We start from the raw sequence: 15,523 nt of genomic DNA on the forward strand, positions 1-15,523 counted from the left end.
GGGGGGAGGGGGCAGCAGCCAGGCAGAGAGGGTGAGGGCCGAGGGTGACCTGGAAGGGGCAGCGAGGGAGTGGGACTGCATGAGGATTCTGCGCGTGGGTGAGCCCAACTGTCATTTTCACATTTTGTAGAAAGAGCTCTCCAGGCAGCCGGGAGACACGTGTGACAGAGGGGCTGCGGGGGTGGCACACACAGGCACATAAACAGGCGCTGGCACCCGCGGGGCCCAGGACTGCCGAGTGCCATCGCAGGCAGCCAGGACCAGCTCCAGCCAGCCCTCCCCACCATGCCCCACCCCCACACAGCCGTGGCCCCTCTTCCTCCTGCCTTGGTTTTCCAGATCCTGTGGGGGGCGGGGTGGGGGGAAGTCAGTCCCTAGGGAGAGCTGGGAACGCCCTCAGGCTCAGTTCATGCTTTGCTGGATGAGCTGCAGGTGGGGGCTCCCAGCCCACACCAGACTGAACCCACCCATGTGCTGCCTTCCCAGGGCCCAGAGGGCACACCTGCCCAGCTCTGGCAGGCACTCATCGAGGACTTGTTCCCATCCCCATGAAGCCTCGCCATGAAAATAAACAGATGCCTGCAAGATGGATGGGTAGAGAGAAAAGCAAGGCTGTTTGAGGCCCTACTGGGTGCCGGGCACTGTTCTCTTTACCTGTGGGAACCCATTTCAATCTCCACTCATTTGAGCGCGGGCCCATTACTCTCTCCTGCCACAGCCTCTCTCCATTCCACCGCCGACCAGGGCAAGCCACATCCATGACTGGCTCATTGAGAGAGCCCTTGGAATGACCCCCTGCTGGTCCCTAACTCCCCTCCCCCACACGGCCACCCAGCTCCACCTTCCCCGCCCAGTCTAGGACTGTTGGCTCTCAGTTAAGTGAGGGCACCAACCATGGCCCCTGCCCCACGATAGGCTGGGGGGCAAGAATGCCCCCGTGCACAATTCAGCCCCTTGATGACAAAGAGTGGTTTTTTTCTTCTTTTTTTTTGAGACGGAGTTTCACTCTTGTTGCCCAGGCTGGAGTGCAGTGGCACTATCTCGGCTCACCACAACCTCCGCCTCCCAGGTTCAAGCGATTCTCCTGCTTCAGCCTCCTGAGTAGCTGGGATTACAGGCACGCACCACCATGCCCAGCTAATTATGTATTTTTAGTAGAGATGGAGTTTCTCCATGTTGGTCAGGCTGGTCTTGAACTCCCAATCTCAGGTGATCCACCCGCTTTGGCCTCCCAAAGTGCTGGGATTACAGGCGTGAGCCACCGTGCCCAGCCGACAAAGAGTGTTTTCTTGCATTTTGTGTTTCTCTACAACAAGGGGTAGCAGGAAGAGACTGACCCCGGGGTCTTCAATGAGATATGAGTTGTGACTGGATGTCACAGGGGGGCCCACAATGACCCAGTTAGTAACTTTAGGGTCTGAACACCTCCCAGACCCCAGCTTTGCGACAGGAGGCTGATCAGACACATGTGCTCTTGGCTACAGACTTGGGCAACCTCCCCGCCATCCGCCCCAATCTTGGAGGGGAACGGAAGCAGCCACTGCCTGGCAGTGCATCTGAAGCTCCCAGACACTCTGAGCTGGTCCAAATAGGGCAGACCCGGAGCAACACACTGGCCCAGCCCCTTTCCCTCACCCTGTACCTGACCCTGTGGGTCTTCAGCACAGGAACACACCTTCATTCTACGTCTGCGGCAAACATTCCCCAAATTCCCCCTGAGAACCCACCAGGTACAGCCCTCACACCCCAGTGAAAAGTTCCCCCAAGAAAACGTTCCTGTAGAATCTGGTGTCAAGATCTTAGCTCTGAGCTTCCTGGCAACCAAGTCAAAAAAGGAAATATGATGTTACTGAGTTCTTAGCAGCATGAAAGATCTTGACACTGTAGATCCTTCCAGGGAATCCATTTCCTTAAACATTTCTACTGGGTCCTCACTCTTACTTCTCCACTTCATGAACCATTTGGGGGTATTCTGCGGTGGTTGCATCTCCTGTCTGGGGGAATAAGATAGCGTACAAATGCATTCACTGAAGAAGAAACATAGGCGCACAGTGAAGAATTGAGTAGTTCTCATTCTTCTCTGAGCAGAAGAGGTTAGAAAGGAGGACACCAGACAAGGATGGGGAGAGAGGAGGGAAGAGGGAAGAGCACTTATTTGGGAGGGAGGAACTGTGGGTTTAAGTCTCTGTTCTGGGAACCTCGCTGTCTTGACAATGACTCCATGCACCAATCGGCCCAACCTGGGACAGCTTGCTGACAGTTCCACCCTCCCTGTCTTAGCCCGGATCACCAGCCCTCTGTCCCGACAGTGGCAGAAGCCTCCCAATTGCCCTCCTGCCCCCTGCTTCCTCCCCTACGTCCCTTCCTCAGTCAGCAGAAATCTCCTAAACTCAGATCTAGCTGTGTCACTCCCACTTAAAACCCTCAGTGACTCCCCATTGCCTTCAGAACAAAGAGACCTTCAAGGCCCTCCGTAATCTGGCCTCAGTCCATCTCCCCCGAGTCTCTGCTCACCCTAGGTGCCGAGTCAGGCATGAGCACCGTGTCTCAATTTTTGCTGAGGCCACCTGGGATGGTAGAAGCTATCTCCCTCCCCTTCTCCTCTTTCCACCCCAGTGACAGCCAAGACAGCTGGGACTTCCTGCCCACATTCCAAAAAGAGAAGGTAAGGAAGGGCCGCCCTGTGGGCTGACTCCCCTCAGGCCCCAAATAAGACATCGCTTACGGGAGTGAGAAATTAATTCCTAATTACACAGTTACTTTATCACGCAACTTCAGTGCTAAGTCTAAAAAAGAAATCAACAAAACCTCCCCACTACCTCCTGCCAGCTCCTAAGCGCTTAATTAGGTAAGTAATGTTGCTTTAAAGAGAGCACTTCCATCCTGAAGTCTCCCCAGGAGGAGGTGGCTGTCTTCTGGGGAGAGGGGCTCCGGTGTGGCCAGGCTGGTGGAGGGACCGTGCCAAGGAGGGTAGGGAGGGCGGACATCATTTCTTCCCAGCACCTTCTACTCTGACCTTATTCCTTGAAGAGCCTCCCTCCCCGGCTCCTGGCTCCTAGCAGAGGTTCAGAGACCCAGGCCTGGTCCACCAGAGGATCCCATGCCCCTGGCCGGGCCACCATGGATTGGTTCAGGATAGGCATGTGATCCCTGGTGGACCACGAAGGCAGCCCAGCCCATGAGCGGGGACTGCAGGGAAGAGGTCCTCTCCCTGGCTGAGCCACAGCCTGCAAACGCGGAGGCCACCGTGGTTCCGTGGTGGCCTGAGAATTCTGCCAACATAAAGGAAGAGGGAAGCAAGAGCTGGAGAGAGGCAGGCTCCTGACTGCATGCTTGGAGGACCTCCCTCCAGCTAAGCCCAGATCCCTGACCTACCCTCTGCTCTCCCCGGTTACTTGAACCAGTGTCTTCCTTTTGGGTTCTAGGTCCTGCTTGTACTGTGTTTCTGTCAACTGGAACTCAGGGTGCTGGTTGGTTTAGAAAGGTTACCTGAGCACGCACTACCTACCACAAGCTTCATGCCACTTCCGTCAAGTACTCCTCTCTCAGTTGGATTACGGCACCCACTGCAGATGAGGAAACTGAGAAGCGGCCCATGTCAGGCCAGGCATGGTGACTCATGCCTGTAATCCCGGTACTTTGCAAGGCCAAGGCAGGTGGATCGCCTGAAGTCAGGAGTTCAAGACCAGCCTGGCTAACACGGCAAAACCCCGTCTCTACTAAAAATATTAAAAAAAATTAGCCGGGCATGGTAGCGCATGCCTGTAATCCCAGCTACTCAAGAGGCTAAGGCAGGAGAATTGCTTGAACTCAGGAGGCAGAGATTGCAGTGAACTGAGATTGCGCCACTGCACTCCAGCCTGGGCTATAAGAACAAAACTCCGTCTCAAAAAAGAAGGGATCCATGTCCCACAGTCAGGTACCAAGGAACCCAGGAGCTCTGTGTGACCTGCCCCCTCTCCCACTGCATCAGTCACCAGCAAGGCCAGAGCAGGCCACCGTCTCTGGCTCAGGAGCATGACCCTCTCCTGACCAGATGGGTGGAAGGCACAATGCCCACCACAGCACTAGGACCAGGGCCAGCATCCTCCAAGGCAGTGCCACCCAATGGTCAGAGTACAGAGCTGGGTTCCAATGCCAGCTTGCTGCTTGTGCACCATGTGACTTTGGGCAAGTCACTGACCTGAAACGTGTTCATATACAGATCTAGCACTCAAGGAACAGCCAAGAAATGTGAGCTATTATTGTATCGCAGCCTCAACTGTTACCTCAGTTCACACGCGCCCACGAATCACATGAGGCCCTCTCCAGACCCCACCCACAGACAGAGATGAGCTCTTCTGCCTGGTGTCCCACTGATCCTCTATGAGGGCACCTCTGGGCGCCTGTCCCTGTTCCTCAGAGCAGAGGCTGGCTCAGAGCCCCTGCTGGGTCCACAGTGCCCAGCCCAGGTTCTGACTTAGAGGCGGATTCCCTGTGCGAGCTTGTCAAACAAATAATTTGAGGGACAAGATCAGAAAAAAAGAAAAAGAAAAAGAAAAAAGAAAAAAAAAAAAAAAGCTTGGAGCTGACAAGAAGCCACAAGAAATGACTGAGGTTTAACATCTTTCCAGGAAATACCCCGCCCAGGGGATGATTTCTGTGTGCGGCTGATAAAAATAGGGTGTTTCCTCAATCTTCACAAGGGGCCCACGGGGGCTTTCTTAAAATGTGATTTAAGATGTAGCTAATGGAAGGGAAGCTGAGATGCTGGAAATCACAGATCATCTGTCAGGAGGCAGCTCTGTGATGACTAAGGCTTGTGTTGGTTGATAACTAGACCACCAGCCATTGCCAATATCCGGGGACCCAGCACACAGTAGGTGTTCTTTGGAGAGAGGGAAAGAAGCGGGGAGAGAAGGAGGAAGGAAATAATGGAGAGGATTTGGGGGTAATAACATTAACCCTTGACTGTGGCCAGCACCTCATGATTTATGGGCTCTTTCACCCATTGCTATGGACTGAATATTTATATCCACCTAAAATTGATATATTGAAATTCTGTTCCCCAAGGTGATAGTACTAGGGCCTTTGGGGAGGTGATTAGATCCTGAAGGCAGAGCCCTCAAGAATGAGATTAGCACCTTTTTATTTTATATACAATTTTTTTTTTTTGAGATGGAGTCTCACTCTGTCACCCAGGCTGGAGCGCAGTGGCACAATCTTGGCTCGCTGCAACCTCTGCCACCAGGTTCAAGCAATTCTCCTGCCTCAGCCTTCCGAGTAGCTGGGATTACAGGCATCTGCCACCACACCTGGCTAATTTTTTGTAGTTTTTAGTAGAGACAGGGTTTCACCATCTTGGCCAGGCTGGTCTTGAACTCCTGACCTTGTGATCCACCCACCTTCGCCTCCCAAAGTGCTGGGATTACAGGCGTGAGCTACTGCGCCTGGCAGCACCTTTTTAAAACAGGCAAAAGGAAACTCACCCGCCCCTTCATGTGAGGACTGAAGTGAGGACTCAGTGAAAAGACTCATCATCTATGAGGAAGTGGCCCCCACCAGACACTGAATCTGCCAACACCTTGATCTTGGACTTCCCAACCCCCAGAACTGTGAGAACTAGATTTCTGTTGTTTATGAGTCACCCAATTTATGGTATCTTGCCGGAGCACCCCAAACAGACTAAGACACCTGTCTTAGTCCGTTTTCTGCTGCTGTAACAGAAGTAGAAAGACTGGATTATTTATTTTTTAAAAAGAAATTAACTCGGTTTCCGATTCTGGAGGTTGGGAAGTCCAACATCAAGGAGCCACATCTGGCGAGGGCTTTCTTGCTGTGTCATCGCATGGCAGAAGGGTAAGAAAGTGTGTGTGAGAGAGGGAAGGGGCCAAACTCATCCGTATCAGGAACCCACTCCCACAATAACCATCGCACTCCCACAATAATGGCATTAATGCATCCACAAGGGGTGAGTCCTCATGACCTGGCCACACTTCTTAAAGGTCCTACCTCTCAACTCTGTTGCACTTAGGATTAGGTTGCCAACACATGAACTATGGGAGACACATTCAGACCACAGCAACACCCACAGTTCCTCACACAAACCTATGAGGCCAAAGAACAGAGGTGATTAAGCCCACTTGACTGATGCTCTGAAACCAACTCAGGCCAAGCTCAGAGTACAGGGGGGATTTGGGGGAAGAATGCTGGGTTGGCCACAAAGCTGAAGGATGGGCTGCAAAGACAGAACCCAGGCAGGTGGGAACCAGGGCAGCTCCGGGAACCTCAGTGGCAGAAGACCTGGACCTTCTCTCTCCAAGCCTCCATTCAGGTGACTTTACTCCAGTGGTTTATCTCTGGGTAGAGTTGCCAGATACATAGACGCTTCCCAGTTAAATCTGAGCTTCAGATAAACAATGAATAATTTTAGTACATGCCTCATGTCTGCCTCCCGTGAAACTTAGCTCCATTACTCCAGAGTAGTCTTGGCAGCATGCAGGTGGGAACGGCTGCTGGGAACCAGAGAGTGGGCTCTGTGTGGGGCAGAGAAGCTTTCAGCTCTACCAGAGCCTGGGGGAAATGTTCTTCTCAGGGGACTCACCTCACTGCTTTCTGAGGGCTAGTGAGGCTTCCAAGTCCTCAGAGGCAAATCAACTGCTTACATTTCAGCCTCTGGAAAGGTACAACTCCTTCATGTCAGGGGTGAGCACGAGCCCTGGGGGCATCCAGACCTGAGCAATCCCAGCTCTGATCCATAAAGGCTGAGTGTGTCCTCAGGCAGGCTACCAATCTCTCTGAGACGCCATTTTCTCATCTGCAAAGTGGGGTTAACAATAGTAATTTCTGGGGATTGTGAGGATATAACGCCATCACGGGTGTAAGTCCAGATCAGTCTGTTAATGATAGTTCATGGTAGGCCACCTAAACGGCTTGGTTGCCACCAGCCAGGCCGCCCTTGTGAACTCCGAGAGTAACAAGGCCTGGCCTGGGGTCCTCCCTGTCCAGCATCCCTTTCCAGCCTCCCCACCCTCAGCCACATGGTAGGGGCAGGGCTGACACATCCTGCCAGGGGTGGGCCTTCACCTCCATCTGGCCTATAGGAGCTCTGCCCACCCCTCCCTTAGTGATTGGCTTAGGGATGAGCACGTGCCCCACGCCAGCCAATCCAAGCCAAAGAGGCTCAGTTTCGGTACTGGTTGGAACTGCTGGGAAAGAAAAGGTGTCTCTGAACTGGAGGGAGTCTGCTCTGAGCCCCGAGCTGCCTGCCACCACCCTGCCACCGAGAGAGCTCCAGGGATGGAAGTCAGCACAGACTAGCAGAGCTGTGGGATGGGAGCACATACCATCTAGAGACATCTTTCAGGATTCTAGAGCAAGCGGGCCCTGAAGCTGGAGACCCCTTGGCTTTTCAGTAGAGGAGATGGTAGACTCCCTTAAACCAGGTTCTGAGTTTTCGTCCCATGTAACAGAGATAGTCCTTCCCGATTCATGATTGACTCGTGTCAGGCACCTCAGCCCATGGCCAGAGAATCTCTGGTGACTTCCCCCAACATCACACATGGCAGCTACCATCCTGTTTCCATGGAAACGAGCCTCCACAGTGACCATCACCCTCTCTCCCACCCCATCCCATATGCAAATGAGAAAAACACACGAAGGTTCCCACTGGAACCTTCCCCAGTCCACGCCCACCCAACGGCAGCTCAGCTTAAAGAAAATGGCTCCAGATATCTTCTCCCCAGCTCTTTAGTGCCTGGGTGCAACAGACAGGAAACAAACATGTAATGATGCCTCCACAGCTCTGGGGACTTCAGGATGATGACTAGCCTTGGCCCTGCCCTCAGAGCACCCAGTGCATCTGAGCATCCACAGCCGCAGGGCAGACAGACCTGTAAGTCCAGGATAGATCAGAGTGTACAGTCAATGACAATACCAGAAGGGTGCCCTGGGCTTCAAGACATTCGGAGGGCTTCCCGTACCCACCAATAGTGCACACAGAGCTGTGCAGGAAGGCCAGCTCCAAAGGCTTCTGGGCATCCCAGTGATCGCCTTCTGATCCCTATGACCACAGCCAGATCTGCTGGCAGGCGCTGGGCTCTGTGGAACTTGCATAGGTTGGTATTGACGTTAGAGATCTCAACAGAGTCCTGCCCCCGCCCAGCCAGTGCAGGCAGAGCTCCAGAAGCTCTGACCAGGGCTTGGAGACATAGTCGAGCCACAGCTTTGGCAGAGGGTGAGTGAAGAAACTGAGGCTCAAGGAGAGGAATGTGGCTGACTCGGAGTGCCCCCATGATGTGCATTCTCTCTCTTTTGACCTTATCTGACCCCAGGGAACAACTCTTATTTGATTTAGCCAAGTTTAATGCTTTGTGCTTTCCTAGCCTCGCTGCAGCTCAGGAGTCCATCAGACCCAGTTCCAACCAAATGCACTAGGGAAGGGAAGGATCCTGGAAAGAACATCTCATTTTCCTGACCCAAGTTGACATGTCCTGTCACTCTTCACCCTTCCCTCCTGTCTAATTCAGACATGACACCCACGGCTTCACCGGCTGCCTTGTGACCATGAAAGAAAGGCCTGGAAAATCACAAGGATGTCAGCCCCCACACTGCAGAACTATCTCCAGTAACCAGAACTTTGTGTTATGTCAGAAAAAAAAAACATTATTCAGGATTCAGGATTTGCTTGAGCCACTGTTGGTTGAGTTTTCTATTACTTGCAGCCAAATGCATCCCCGACAAATACACCCAGCAAGTCACACTGAACCAGGACCCAATCCTAGCCGGTGGAGCTAAGCTTCCTGGGTTCAACTCCTGACTCTGCCCCTTACCAGCCTGTGACCTCAGGCAAGTTACTTCCTGTCACTGCCTCATCTGTGAGGTGGAACTGACCACAGCCCTCATAGGGCTTGTCTGACCATTCAACAAGATGATGCACAGTGTGAGCACTCAGCAGTCAGCGTCCTTATTTTTATCACACTCCTGGAGGAGGCATCGGAGAATTAAATTCCCTTTGCCTTTTAAAGTCCCACTGATGGGGCACTTTGGACAAAAGGAACTCTCAGTCAGCAACCTCAGCAGGGACATACCTGCCTGATCTTTCTAGAAAGCCCTAGCCCAGAGCTGAGGAACAATTCTTAGTGGCTTTTTGTTTCCCAAGAGCCTGTAAGAGTCAGGGTGGAGAAGCTGTTCCCAGCATGCATTCCAGAGACCATGTTTCCAGGGTACAATAAATACATTTTTAGTTTTGTTTTTTTTTTTTTTTTTTTGGAGACAGGATCTTACTCTGTCACCCAGGCTGGAGTGTAGTGGTGCAATCTTGGCTCACTGCAACCTCTGCCTCCCAGCCTCAAGTAATCCTCCCACCTCAGCCTCAGCCTCCTGAGTAGCTGGGACTACAGACACACCCTTTTTTTCTTTTTTTTTAAGCTGGGGTTTCACCATGTTGCCCAGGTTGGTTTCAACCTTCTGAGCTCAAGCAATCCACTGACCTCGGTCTCCCAAAGTGCTGAGATCACAGGCAAGAGCCACCGTACTCAGCCCAGGATACAATAAGTCCTAACCCAGCCTCTCCTTCTCACCCTCTAGCCAAAGTGCTAAGTTACTGATGTTACTGGTATCTTTATTAATACTGTTAATGATCACAGAAATTCTTTTTTAAAAAAAATGTTTTAAAGAGATGGGCTCTTGCTATGTTGCCCAGACTGATCTCGAACTCCTGGGCTCAAGATATCCTCCCACCTCAGCCTGCTGAGTAGCTGAAACAATTGGCACACACCTCTGGACTGGGTAATCACAGACGTTCTTTTTTTTGAGACTGAGTCTCGCTCTGTCACCCAGACTGGAGTACAGTGGTGCGATCTTAGCTCACTGCAACCTCTCTACCTCCTGGGTTCAAGCTATTCTCCTGCCACCCAAGTAGCTGGGACTACAGGTGTGTGCCACTACGCCCGGCTAGCTTTTGAATTTGTATTTTTTTTTTTTTTTTTTTTTTTTTTTTTTTTTTTTTGAGATGGAGTGTCACTCTCATTGCCCAGGCTGGAGTGCAGTGGTGCGATACGGGTTCATGGCAACCTCCGCCTCCTGGGTTCAAGCAGTTCTCCTGCCTCAGCCTCCCGAGTAGCTGGGATTACAGGTGCCCGCCACCATGCCCAGCTAATTTTTTTGTATTTTTAGAAGAGACAGGTTTTCACCATGTTGGTCTTGAACTCCTGACCTCAGGTGATCCACCTGCCTTGGTCTCCCAAAGTGCTGGGATAAGTGTGAGCCACCATGCCCGGACTAATTTTTGTATTTTTAGTAAAGATGGGGTTTCATCATGTTGGCCAGGCTGGTCTCAAACTCCTGACCTCAGGTGATCTGCCCCCATCAACCTCCCAAAGTGCTGGGATTATAGGCATGAGCCACAGGGCCCAGTCAATCACAGAACTTCTTACATAGAGTTCCTACTGTTCTGTCCACAAAGTACTTCTACCTGTCATGAGAATTATTTAAATCCTGGACACAGATGCAGAGATGGAGCCCTCCCTATTTCTCTTCCCCTTCCTGTGGTTCCCAGACTGGGAATCATGACCTCTACTTTTCAGTGCTCCTGATTAGGGACTGCTGTGACAGTCGAATGAGCTGTAGTTTCTTCATAGGTGGCCCACAGACCACATCAGGGCCACCTGGACGTTTGGTTAAAATGCAGATTTCTAGGCTCTGCCATGCCTGCTGGTAGTGTATCCCTGAGCTAAGGACCAGAAATCTGCATTTTAACACATGCCCCAGTGATCCTGCTGCTCCCTGAAGTTGGAGGAGCATTGAGAAGGGGTGAAAGGCCATGCATGTGTTTGGGGAGTGGGGTGGTTGCCCATTCCTGATCTGTGCACACCCCTCCCTCAGCTGTTCCATTCTCCACACAGTCAGAAGCTTTCCAAGTCTTTCAGATGTAAGGTGGTTCCTGTTCTCTGTACTCATCCAAGTCAGGCTCACATCAGCCATGTCCTTGGCAAGCCTCATTCTGGAGAGGTCCCAGTAGCCTCACCCTCTACCCCTGGCTCACCCCCAGAGACCAGACAGCAGAATTCTTGGGGAAGCTTTTAACAGAAGTGCCCAGGCCCCTCCCCACAGGGGGCAATGGCCATTTTGTTTCTGGTTGGGGGAGGAGACAGAATTACCAGCATGATGCACCAAGGGAGATACATAGATAAAGAACATCTCAAGTTTAACAAGAATGTGATTGAATAGTTCATGACCTCCTAATGGACAGAGGCAGAAAAGTGTAACTTAAATGATAAGACAAAGAGTTGGGACTGGCCAGACACAGTGGCTCACGCCTGTAATCCCAGCACTTTGGGAGGCCAAGGAGGGTGGATCACTTGAGGTCAGGAGTTCAAGACCAGCCTGGCCAACATGCTGAAACCCCATCTCTACTAAAAATACAAAACTTAGCCAGGCATGGTGGCACATGCCTATAATCCCAGCTACTCGGGAGGCTGAGGCATGAGAATTGCTTGAACCTGGGAAGCTGAGGTTGCAGTGAGCCAAGATGATGCCACTGCACTCCAGCCTGGGCAACAGAGAGAGACCCTGTCTCAAAAAATAATAATAAATAAAAGAGTTGGGTTCAACCAAACACGAATAGAGATGATGACAGGGGCTTTGTCACACACTGGAAAAGTCTAGTGCGGTGCCACAGGACTCGCTGTCCTGAGCTGCGCGAGTACAGGAAGTGCATGGAATGAGCGGCTGCCTCAGGACTCCAAGAGGCCACGGTGAGATGAAATCAACAGCAATAAGTGCAAAGTTTGTCATGTGGGTTTTAAAAATCACCGACTTAGTTCCAGGGTGGGAGAGACCTGGTTTGGAGAGTGAACGTGACCTGATAGCAAAAGGGAGCATGACCACTCCCCAGGTCACTGCAATCCCACACTTCACTGGGACGAGAACAGCCCATTCACTCTACCCCATAAGCCATCATTGGGAGGGTGGGATCCCGTTCTCCTGCCAGGGACAGAGACAGCCTGAAGCAAGTCCAGCAGATGAGGGATGAACGCTGTCCTTTGACAAACAGTGGAGGACTGGGGACATTTCATCTGGAAGGGGAGACTTGAGGAGGACAGGAACTGCCCCCCAACTTCTGAAGGACGGCTGTGAGTTTGTCAGTGACACCATCCCTGCAGCCTCTGGGCCTTTCCTGTCCAATCAAGCCCATGCCCCTTCTCTGGTCTTATCTCTCAGGACCCACCCCACAGAAACCCTGGGCTCCAGCATCCCCTGCCACTCACCCTTCCCTTCCTCATACACCCCTTCGAGCCTCCCACATGCTTCCCCCTGCCTGAAACTCCCTTTCCCCCAGCCCTCTGCCTGACCAGCTCTTACCCATCCCAGGTCTGTCCCTCAGGGTGACATACAAAGACACCCCCCCCCCGAATCAAAAGCAGGGCCCCATTCCATGACCTGATGGCCCTCTATACTTCTTGATGACAGCATGGATTCCAATTTAGACTTTAGCTGTGGTGATGTGTTTTATTTCTATTTTCCAAACTGAAAGTTCCATGAAATCACAAAGGGCATGTCTGGTTCATCTTCATGCCCCCACTGCCCTGTCCAAGGCCTGGCATGTAGTAGATGCTCAATAAAGGTCGATTTAGTGAATGAATGAATGAATGAATGAACGGTACCATCCGGTGGGAGCCACCGGAAGATCAGTTTCAGCTCCGTGAAAGAAAGCTTTCTAGTGCATTCGGATGTCCTAGTCTGAGACCAGCCGCCTGGTGAGGCACTGCACTCCCTGCAGGGGCAGCCTGGGAACAGAGGCAGGCCCCCGTATCAGACACATCTGCCATGAGGGTTACACCAGATGTGGAGATGAAGGCCGTGACCTCTAAGGAACCTTCCAACTCGGAGGTGTATGTCTGCCTCCACAGCTTGAAGAAAGAGCCAGTAATTAATTTGGGGAAGGGGAGGTACAGGAAGGGAGGAAATAGGCTGGTTACTTGGGAAACAGAACATTTATAACACCATGCCCGGGTGGGACTGCAGGGGATGGGTGGGCGGCTCTGGGGACAGGTCTTGGGTGGGAGGGGGACTGGAGGGCTGGGCTCTGGAGCCAGGGTTGTGACGCCCCATCCTGTCCTGTCCACCCACGCCGTCCCTGGACACAAAGGATGAGAACGACCTCGAGCACAGGGTGGTCCTGTTCACCTGAGTTCCCAAATCCAGCACATAGCTGGGCAGTGAGCGTGCTCATGACTCTAGCGAAAACGTCAGCTGAGCATGGTGGCTCACACCTATAATCCCAGTATTTCGAAAGGCCAAGGTGAGAGGATCACTTGAACCCAGGAGGTCACATAGTGAGACCTTGTCTCTACAAAAAAATTACAAAGTAAAAAAAAAAAAAAAAAAAAATTAGCCGGGCATGGGGCATGTGTCCATAGTCCCAGCTACTTGGGAGGCTGAAGTGGGAGGATCACCTGAGTCCAGGGAGGGCGAGGCTGCAGTAAGCTGTGATCGCACCACTGCACTCCAGCCTGGGTGACAGAATGAAACTGTCTCAAAAAAAAGTCTCCTTTGCATCTATCCCCCAGCCAGGACCACCTACATCATGGTGGGGCTTGGTGCAAAGTGAAGATGCAGGGCCCCTTGTTCATAAATGATTAAGAATTTCCAAATAGTGACAGCAGAGTATGGACCCAAGCGTGGGGCCCTGTGTTACTGCACACACACTGCATGTCGGCCCCATGCCCAGCCCTCCCTGATCTCCCAAGAATGCTGGCCTGCAGACCTCGCCTCATTCAGCCCCTATCTCGAGGGCCAAGAGAAGATGTCAAACCGAGAGCTCGCCATGAAGCTGAAGCTAGGCAGCTCTTCACTCTGTTCAGCTTAGAGCCTCATCGTCTTTATTTATAAATATGAGCAGACAGGAAAGAATCGCTAAGCAATACAGAATGCTTCAAGTCAAAAGGGCAGCGTGGGGGTGCCCATGGGAGTCAGACAGTGGAGCCAGCAGAACAAATGACTTCCCTGAAACAAGAGTTAGGAAAAATTATCCTAGAACTTGGAAATATGGCAAAGGGAAGGCACTATTTCTCACAATGTCATTTTGAAGCATAATTTAACAGGCCATTTAAAGATTATTTCATTATCCAGGGGGAATATACCTTTGTTTGATTCACAATTTCCTGTTCACTAAAGGTCTGGATGTTGTGAAATTACATTTTAACTTGTAGATTTTTATCTGGCAGATGTATGTGATTTCTGCCCAAAAGAAAACTCCAAAGGTTATGGTTTATTACCCTGTAGGTCATTAACCAGCTTTGACTCCAGTCTCACTTTCTTCCTACATTCTTTCTCCAATGTCTGTTTTCCTAATTCTGCTGATTGCCATCTGCTGAGTCCCTACTCCTTAACGAGCTGGATAAATCTGTCATATACATTCATTCTAAGATTTGTGTAAGAGTCACTTTTTTTTACCTTTTCAGAAATTATACTTTGATACAGGGTTATGTCCAGAATCATGAAAAGACTTTTAAGAAGCCGAATTAGTATATAAGGAGATTCAGGTGAATATTGTATTTATAAAACAAGAACAGGCATCCATAAAACAAGAACAGGCACAAGGTGCTCTGAAAAACAAGAAATCCAAAAACAAGAAGCATTCCTGAGAATTAAAAAAACACTGAGGAAATGAATTATTCCATAGCGGCAGTAAATAGGAGAAAGGACATTGCTGAAAAGCCCACTTGTGATTCAGAAGCCCAAGTCAAAGATTTCTCTCATATTACAGACAAAATCTGTGAAAGAAAAGGGCAAAGGCATGCAGAAAAGATAAAGGATAGAATTATCTACATAACGTGAATTCCAGAAGGAGATAGCAGAGAATAATGGGCCATAGCCAAAGAAGAGATGGAAGAACCTTCTTCTGAGATGAAGGAAAGCATGAATCTTTTTTCTTTTTTTTTTCTTTTTAGACAGGGTCTCGCTTTGTTGAAGACTAGAGTGCAATGGCACGACCACTGCTCACTGCAGCCTCGACCTCCTGGGCTCAAGGGATACTCCAGCCTCAGCCTCCTGAGTAGCTGGGACTACAGGAGTGTACACCACACCCAGCTAATTTTTTATTTTTTGTAGAGATGGGGTCTCACTTATATTGCCCAGGCTGGTCTCAAACTCCTAGGCTCAAGGAATCCTTGCCTCAGCCTCTCAAAATGCTGGGATTACAGAGGTGAGCCACTGCACCTGGCCAAAAGCACCAGTCTTGAGTTCTCTAAGGTCCCACTTAGATCTGCCCTAGAGAAAGGTCTGATCCTGAAGGTAAAGAGAAAAGCCCACAAGCTTCTAGTCAGGAAAAAGAAGATCATCTTCCAAGAAACAGGAACCGGACCTGTACTGGACTCATGTGCAATACTATAGTGTAGGTTTGAATGGCAGGATGTGTGCAGGGTTCTGACTCTAGAACATCACAAATAATTGTCCTCCACACTCAAAGATCAAAGGAATATATGTCTGGACAGGCAAGATTGAAAAATGACACTATCCAAACACCTTTTCTTAAAAAAAA

The 15,523-nt window shown here is 50.8% G+C and overlaps 1 protein-coding gene across 1 annotated transcript in view; it reads right to left on the minus strand.

Moving 5' to 3' along the window:
- CACNA1I (calcium channel, voltage-dependent, T type, alpha 1I subunit) overlaps positions 1 to 15,523 on the minus strand; it is a 130,675-nt gene that overhangs the window by 74,182 nt on the left and 40,970 nt on the right. The window lies entirely within an intron of this gene.

Source organism: Mandrillus leucophaeus, unplaced genomic scaffold (genome assembly GCF_000951045.1).
Source record: "Mandrillus leucophaeus isolate KB7577 unplaced genomic scaffold, Mleu.le_1.0 Scaffold2, whole genome shotgun sequence".
Classification (NCBI taxonomy): Eukaryota; Metazoa; Chordata; class Mammalia; order Primates; family Cercopithecidae; genus Mandrillus; species Mandrillus leucophaeus.